Source organism: Marmota marmota, unplaced genomic scaffold, assembly GCF_001458135.2.
Source record: "Marmota marmota marmota unplaced genomic scaffold, marMar, whole genome shotgun sequence".
Taxonomy (NCBI): domain Eukaryota; kingdom Metazoa; phylum Chordata; class Mammalia; order Rodentia; family Sciuridae; genus Marmota; species Marmota marmota.
This window is the reverse complement of record NW_026000244.1, coordinates 311,891-320,271: the sequence shown is the minus strand read 5'-3', so window position 1 is coordinate 320,271 and position 8,381 is coordinate 311,891. Positions and strand designations below refer to the sequence as shown.

The 8,381-nt window shown below is 36.2% G+C and overlaps 1 pseudogene; it reads right to left on the bottom strand.

The window, feature by feature from the left end:
* Nucleotides 1-2,917: 2,917 nt before the first annotated feature.
* Nucleotides 2,918-3,195, bottom strand: LOC125614066 (annotated as a pseudogene).
* Between the last annotated feature and the right edge of the window lie 5,186 nt (nucleotides 3,196-8,381).

Genomic DNA, 8,381 nt, shown 5'->3' with positions numbered 1-8,381 from the left:
ATAATTCAGAAAAAATATTCAAAGGCCAGATTATGTTACAGTAAACATCTTTCTCTTAGATAGGCTTAAACCTATAAGTGGCCCATTCAGCCAAGATTTATCTTCTGGAGACTTCTGATAAGATCAATGCAACATGGCCTGCCGCAGTCCGGCTGCAGCAAAATAACCGGGGGGTGACGAAGAACTTGTGTAGATTGATACAGCAGGAGTGGGAGCCGTTTATTGCAGGACAGGAGCAGTATTTATACATTCCACACAGCTTGTCTAATTAACATAAACTAGATACAGCAGTCAACCAATCAGGAATCTCCACACTTAATGGCTTGTTTTTGTTACTTCTCAAACCACTCCCTCTGGCATTTTTCCAGGCACCATCCAGACTTGTTTACGAACTCTAACATTCCCATGGCAAAATGCCAGGTGTTATTTTGACTTGTTTACAGACTCTAACAATGGCCCATGTCTTAAAGGGTCAGTAACAGAGACAAAAAATGAAGTCAGACAAGAGAGGATCACTGAAACCAGGGTTGGCAGAATAGAACCTTTAAAACAGACAGACCTGCACATACAAATTTCTTCCACTTACTTTACCTTTGGCAGACCAACTTCAACTTCAAGATTGTGTAATACTCCAGAGAGCTATTCAAAAAGCCAGATAATTACAGTAGAATATTATCTTAGACAGGCTTATATCTATAGGTGACATTTTTTTCAACTCCCTTTAGTTTTGACAAACCAATTCCAGTTGCAAGATTGCACTAAAAAGAAACAGAGAGAGAAAAGAAGACAGGAGTGCCAAAATGATGGCTGACAGAATGGAACCTTTAAATTGACCAGCCAAGATCTTTCCCAAGAGACTATAGGATAGGATCAATGCAGTGTTGGCCATGTCTTAAAAGGGGTAGCAACAGGTACAAACAAAACAAAAACACAGACAGACAACCAGGGAGGAGAGAATTCCCAAAGTCAATGCTGTCTAACAGATGATAACCTACAACAGAAATATCCCTAAGTTTTTTTTTTTCTTAACAAGGCAAATTTTGTTTTTTCAAGTTATAAAAATATGAGCATGTCAAAAATAGTCAAGTCCATATAAGAGCAGTTCCAGCCATTTAAAAGTTATACAGATTTGGGGAGAAAGTAATTTACAACCATTCAATTCAGTTATTGCAAATTATATGCAGCTTTTATTTGTGACTGTTCTCCACAAGGAAAAGTATTTGGGCATATTGTTGCTGGTAGAGCTGTGACTTAAAAAATTCAAAAAAAAAAAAAAAGGATAAGCTCACGTTGAGTAGAAAATAATGTGTAATTTTTTATCAGTACTAAAATAAGGTGTGGTTTAAATGTCAGTTCAACCCCTTTTACATATTTAATTCTATTTTGAGAGTATATCAGAAATATAGTGTGTAGCTTTGGGCAAGATTTAAATTTAAGTGATAAGAAACATTAACTTTGGTTGCAATGTTGAGATAAAGCAGGGGTATTTAGTGTTGACATTATAAATTGCAAATATTTTAAAACGTTAACCAATAATGAGAGCTAAGTTTTTTTCTTTCCCTCTTATGTAGTCAAGACAAAATTAATCAATTTGTTCTTTTGAAGTTTATAATGAAGATCCATTTTTCTCTATTTTTATCTCAAAAATGGTGATGAGAAAGTCATATAACAGAAACATTTTTTTAAAAAATAAATGTGCCCAATGCCATATGGAAGAACAAATCACAAGCTAAATAAAATTAAATTTAAATAATATATAATACAGTTGACAGTACAAAATATGGAGGAAGGAAATCACTCATTTTGGGGGTGGTTAATACATAGGAATATTTCAACTTAAAGTTCACTGGAAAACTTAAGGGTGACATAAAGAGATAACAATGGCTTTGTTTCCAACTTTCCTTAGACCCTGTTACAAGGTTAGAATTATAACTGACATTCAACCCATAATTTCTTGAATAAACAGAGATATATAATGGTGAGAAATATAAGGAGAAGTGTCAAGACCTTAAAAAAATATTCTTAGAACAAAAGTGAGAATCATTACATTTGGCAAGAATAAATATTAACAGTAATTTAAATCTTAAAAATAGGTTATATTTTTAGGAGCTAGTAAACAAGTACAAAAATTTTACCATTTGGTCACCCCCTTTACTTTTGGCTTCACCTTGGATATTTCTACATTTTTCATTTCTCATTCTCCCATTGAAGCTATTAGTTCTTCTACCATTCACTACCAAAATTTCTAGACCTGGAGCTGCCAAGATATATGTTTTTAAGAAATTTTAATCCACCAAATACACCCCAAATTCAGGTGTCAATTGAAAACATTTTTTAATCTATCTAGTTATCAATTCACTTATAAAGTAACAACTCAAAATAAGAAAATATAATATGAAAAATCTATTAACTATTCTGCATGCAATTCTAACATGTTATAGTAGTTATGAACTGAAAAACTATACTATATATTGCAATTACATTATCAGTGTTAACTGAAAATAGGCTTGTGCTTTACTAAAAAATTAACCTATTAACAACAACAACAACAACAAAAATCTCACTTACTCCCAGAGATATATATTGTGCTGATACTCCACAGATACTACTACAAAAGGATTCCATTTTTGTGATTGGCTGGGTTCACAGTGAGTATGTTAGTACCAAGATCATATGTTACTATTACTTTAATAATGGCATTAGTGAATGTATATAAGGCATGTAAAAAACTAATATTAAAGCTCTTAAGGGCAATAAACTGGCAGCTGCCAGAAAAGGTGTTGTGAGGAATAAAAAAAATGAAGAAACTTAATTTCAGCACAAACTGGTTTACAGTGTTTTTTCTAATTAAATGAACTAATTCACACAGACCTCTGCTTCAGGAACTAACAGAACAAATAATAGACCTTTTGCCTATTTAATGACTAGCCCAATCTTGAAAATGAAAGCAATCATTGGCAATCTCCCACACAGTGCTATTAGGAGTGGATTGAGCAATCATCAGAAATTTCTGATTGAAGTAATGTTGTTTGTTTCCATCAAACTTCATGGTTCCACTGATCACAACAAGAACTCTAGGCTGGGACTGGATAGCTTGCTTCTTCTTCTTTTGTCCATTGTCTCAAAGTAAATATTGACAAATTCCTCAGTAGCTCTACATGTCTGATCTACATAAGTTTTAAAATCTACTGACATGGTTCTAGGGGAGCCAGAATAAGTATGTTCCAAGAGTGGTGGTGTCACTACACTCTCATGTGTTTCTGCCTCACAATGCTGCAGAATAAGCAAATATTTAGAAAATGAGCAAAACCCACTAAACACAGAGAATTTTCGACCCATCCAATTCTCTCCCTGAAGTACCTTGGTCCATTGTAAAAGCACTCTGACCATCCTGAGGTTCTGACGCTGCACCCATGGTGCCAAAGAGAAACCAGATATTTGTGGGGACAATGTGAAACTGAAGGACCTCAAGACCCCAGGCCCAGCATTAGGTGACCTAACCCCTAGGCCTCAAAGCTGCAAGATGCTCCCTCACCCAACCCCCATGTCAGAACCCCTCCAGCAGCACGTAGCACCTCAGGTGTTGCACAATGCAACCACAAGATGTTCCATATAGATAACCCTAACGGGCCCCCTACCACAAGATGTTCCCTTTAGACAGCCCTACCGGTTAAACTTGAGAACTAGGTTTAAAAACAGGAACTGAAAGGACAGGATGCAATTCTATGGTTTTTCCGAGAACAAAAAGTTGAAAAACAAGTTTACCCCCTAGGTGACCCAACTGCTGGATTCAGAAGGACCAATAGAAAGACTGTTGCTGTGCTAAGCTAAGAGCTAACCCACTTGTTCCCTATAAAAGATCTGTACCCCAAAGCCCGGGTGTGCCAGTTCACCGAAGCTCCGGCTGAGGTTTCGCTGAGCACCCGCAGGCGCCTGTGTGAGAATAAACGCCTCCTGCTTTTTGCAGCCAGTGTCTCGTGTGGTTCATTCCGGGTTTGGGATCTGTGGATCTTTCAAAACCAGATGATCCCATGAAGAGAAAACAGACATGTAGGATCAAGGGTCTTGGCATGCATAACAGGGGACTTACCAGCTGACTAAGGGTGTCACAAACTTATGGAGTTCAGTTTCATTTTTCTCAAAGTGGACCATGATGGAGCAATCTGTATCATTCAGGGAAGGAAGGTTGAAGTTCCCCAAAGCAGAAGGAGCTTCAGCAGCTGCTGGGATAATCTCTCAGTCCCTCCCTTTACTCACAGAAATAGCTCCTCTGTTTGACCTGACTTGCCTGTCTCCTTATTCTCCTATAATTGGCTCTCAACAAGTTCTCTAGCCACCCTGCATCCTCAGCATGGAAATAAGGTTCCTTAGAGAGCCAGATCTGACCAAGAAATGTAGAGCAGAGACTGTTCTCAGGCCTCACCAAGAATATAAAATTTGTTACTGAAAACTCAGTTCTTGTCCCTGATGCCAATCCAATAATGGGGACATGGTTTTGAGAAAAAGCAAAAAAGTTTATTTCTTTGCTATCAAAGGAGAAGCACAGGGGACTCCTGTCCAAGAGGCTGTAATTCTTGTATTTCTTTTTCTGATAAGTGTTTGTTCAGTTTCTTTCTCCATTTATTAATTGAGTTATTTATGGTTTTTGGCATGAAGTTTTTCAAGTCTTTTATATATCCTGGAAATAAGTATTCTATCTAAGATGCAGGTGGCAAAAGACTTTCTCCCATTCTGTAGGCTCTCTCTTCATGTTCTTGATTATTTCCTTTGCTGTAAAGAAACATTTTAATTTGATGCCATCCCACAATAATGCTACTTTTAAGAAGTGAAGAACATTGAGATTTTTTTTATAAATGGTGATATTTGTGTTTCAGAATTCCAGATAATCTCAAAGCCATATTTTATTTCTCAAAACAATGAAGCACATGATATCATGAAAGACTCAACAAATTAAATGCACCCACTAACAAAATCTTCCAATCTTCAGCTCAACATTTGTAACCAGAAGTGCCACTGAGTTTCCTAAGGAAGTAATTGTTCAACTCTCTTATAGACGACTCTTCTTTCTGGAGAATAAGGATTTATAGAATTAATCTATAATTCTGTAATTAATGTGGGAACTTTAGTTGAAAGTAAGCACTCAGCTAGAAGGCAGGGTCTTAATACAGGGTAAACAACAGAGCTTGAAGCCGTGGACTGACCCCAATTTGTGGCTGGATTATAGGTCAGGAGAGCAAAGTCATCCTACACAGTTGAAGTGAGGCAGCTGCCAAAGACAAAGTTCCTACAGCAACACAAGTTTTCAGACCCTAGTCTGCAAGTAACAGATACAGAAAACATAATTTCACTTTCAATTTATTTGTAAGATGTGCTCATTTAATTTTCAGATTATAAAGAATCAAACAGGGCTAGGCTATGGCTCAGTGGCAGAGCACTTGCCTTGCACATGTGAGAGACTTGGTTCAATCCTCAGTACCACATAAAAATAAATAAACAAATAAAGATACTTTGTCCATATATAACTAAAAAAAAGATTTTTTTAAAAAGGAATCAAACAAAAAAAGACATGGTGCTCTTATGATTGCTTTCAGCTTCTAGAATCCTCCAAACTTGATTGACAGTGTAGGGATGATTTCAGAATATTCTTACTAATGCCATGGATAAAATCAATGCTAGGAATCAAAACACACGTCTAGGCACTTCCTAACAATATGTGATAAATAACCCTGCATACAATTCCCATGTCAGAACTCAAAGAAGTTGGATAGCATTTGAGAACAAAGGAGAAATAAAGACAAAATGAGCTGATTGATATGGAAGAGAGAACCAAATCAATTCTGGGGAAAACTGGAGGTTCCTATAGGCCTGTGGAAGGATATGTTCTGTGGAATCCATCAAACCAGGGAACAACACAGTGGAGCTCAGTTTGACATCAAAGCTTTCTAAATCCCAGTGTCCACATTTTAATATGAATAAGCTCTTCTGTGTTTTATGAAAATAATTCATGAAAAGCGACCAGGGCCAGTAGCATAATAATATTAATCAATCAACAAGTACATGAAAAAATGCTCACCATCTCTAGCAGTCACAGAAATGCAAATCAAAACCACCCTAAGATACCATCTCACTCCAGTAAGATTGGCAGCCATTATGAAGTCAAACAACAACAAGTGCTGGCGAGGATGTGGGGAAAAGGGTACACTTGTACATTGCTGGTGGAACTGCAAATTGGTGTGGCCAATTTGGAAAGCAGTATGGAGATTCCTTGGAAAGCTGGGAATGGAACCACCATTTGACCCAGCTATTCCCCTTCTCGGACTATTCCCTAAAGACCTTAAAAGAGCGTACTATAGGGATACTGCTACATCGATGTTCATAGCAGCACAATTCACAATAGCTAGACTGTGGAACCAACCTAAATGCCCTTCAATAGATGNAGGGAAAGGGAGAAAGAAGGGAAATTGCATGGAAATGGAAGGAGACCCTCATTGTTATACAAAATTACATATAAGAGGAAGTGAGGGGAAAGGAAAAAAAAACAAGAGTGAGAAATGAATTACAGTAGATGGGGTAGAGAGAGAAGATGGGAGGGGAGGGGAGGGGAGGGGGAGAGTAGAGGATAGGAAAGGCAACAGAACACAACAGACACTAGTATGGCAATATGTAAAAAAGTGGATGTGTAACCCATGTGATTCTGCAATCTGTATACGGGGTAAAAATGGGAGTTCATAACCCACTTGAATCAAGTGTATGAAATATGATATGTCAAGATCTATGTAATGTTTTGAACAACTAATAATAAAAATTTAAAAATAAATAAAAAAGAATTAAATTTGTGTTTCATATTATGTCTAATAAAAAAGTATAAAAATTTCATAAGAATTCACTTGGAAATAAAATGCATTTGGGGTCACCAGGTTCTTTCTCAAGGGTTTAACCTGTCCCACCAGCATGTTTAAAATGTGGTTTATATTATGTTTTCATGAGTGGGTGGGTAGAAATGTTAGTGTTTTCACTCTTATAGTTTCTGTCATTTCTTCTTTTAAGATTAAAGACATATTTCTCCAGAGTAGTTTTGTGGGAATAAACAATCAAACAAAAGTGTGAAGCATTCCTATAAACCCTTATTAAATATTAAAGCACAAGAAACAAGATTCCCTTTAGGATTAAGGGATGGACATCTCTCAGAAGAAAATAAAATAGCCAAGCTAGCTTTAATTCTTATGAGGTTAACAGCCATAGTAGAAAATTTGGTGTTGAAAAGTGAACCAATCTTCAAGGATTTTGGGAGTAAGATAACATGCAAGGAAAAGAGATACTGGAAAAGCACATTATTTTGAGATTTTGTGGTTATTTAAAAGTGCCAGATAAGGCAGTCAAATCAGAGTCTGCTCTGGTTTGAAAATGATATTAGAGCCAGTATCAGATAAGGGCAAAGTTCAGGTGAGGAAGAGCAAATTCATGCATAAAATAGTAAAGTAACCACAGCTATATTTACTTCAGCATAGTGAAATACACATCTCTAAGTGGAGATTTAAGATGACAATCAGACATGTATTAATGAGCAAGATGAAATCCCACCTCTATATGTGAAGACATCAAGAAATGGAGTTCCTACCTAATCCATAGATGCCATAAAAGCTGTGCATGTTTGTCCTTTGTTTGGGTCACTCTGAGGTTTTTGCCCACTAAATGTTGTCTCCCTTCTGGATCAAGCAAAAATTCCTAAATACAATCTTGCCTATGTCTAAATTCTTTTTAAGTTTGTTATTTATTTCTACCACTCCAGGTCCAAGAACCCAAGTTCAGTTAGGAAAAAAAAAGATGAATTAAACATCACCTACCTTATAAACAAATTCCTTAAAAGCTATTTGATTTGGAATAAGGAAACTGTCAGAAAGTATTACAAGTTCTTGATTGGTGGTCTTTTAATAAAGTACATTTAAATTAATGTAATTTTTATCAGGAAAGAAAACTACCACTTCGATTTTTGCAATGTCTAGAGGCAGTTTCCTGGGAGGACCATTATACCATTATAGAGATTTAATAGGAACCCCAAGGCATTAAAAGGGCTTCTTCAAGAATGCATCTGGATGGTTTTTGGTTAAAGTCATGACTTTAACAATTATGGTTTGGTCAACATAGACCAAAATCAACAAAAATCAATAGCTTTTTTATGCACCAATAATGAACCCACTAAGAAAGAATTCAGGAAAACACATCCATTCACAATAGCTTAAAAACAAACAAACAAAAAACCTAGGGATAAATATAATCAAAGAAGTAAAAGACTTATACAAAGAAAATTACAGAAATATGAAGAAAAGAAATTAAAGAAGATACTGCAAGATGAAAATATTTTCTATCTTCATGGATAGGCA